This window comes from Peromyscus maniculatus, chromosome X, assembly GCF_049852395.1.
Source record: "Peromyscus maniculatus bairdii isolate BWxNUB_F1_BW_parent chromosome X, HU_Pman_BW_mat_3.1, whole genome shotgun sequence".
In the NCBI taxonomy this organism is placed as follows: Eukaryota; Metazoa; Chordata; class Mammalia; order Rodentia; family Cricetidae; genus Peromyscus; species Peromyscus maniculatus.
Window position 1 is genome coordinate 38,151,370 of NC_134875.1, and position 536 is coordinate 38,151,905.

Below are 536 nucleotides of genomic sequence, written 5' to 3' on the forward strand. Positions count from 1 at the left end.
TAATAAGTTTTTTTTTTTTTTGTTGTTGTTGATAAGATTTTTCTCAACACTACATCATGATTTTGGAGTCTGGCAAGTACAGAGTTGAATTTCAAACATTGCTAAAGTTCACCCATTGGCCCTTAGCTGCTTGGTCCTTCTCTGTGCCTACCTCCAGGCTTGATACATATTTTTATGGGTATGCTGGGTAACAAAATGGCAACAATTCTGTAGCTCATCCTAACCAGTCTGAAAGGTTCTCCTACTCACAGACCTCTTCTACTAAAAGGTAAGCCTCAATGCCAAACTCTGAAAGCGAATGTTTTGGCTTCTAGAACACTCCATCATGGTTATTATTACAATGAAACAGCGAAGGGTTACCACCCATATTTATTTCTGGTCTTGTTTCTACCTTCACACTGGATCATCATGTATTCCTACTTTCCCAATAAGACTCCTAAGCCTGGTCACACAATTTTAAAATACTCAAGACAAAATTACTCTACACTTTGAGTGACAAAGACATACAAGGAACACAGAATACTTGTAACAATACA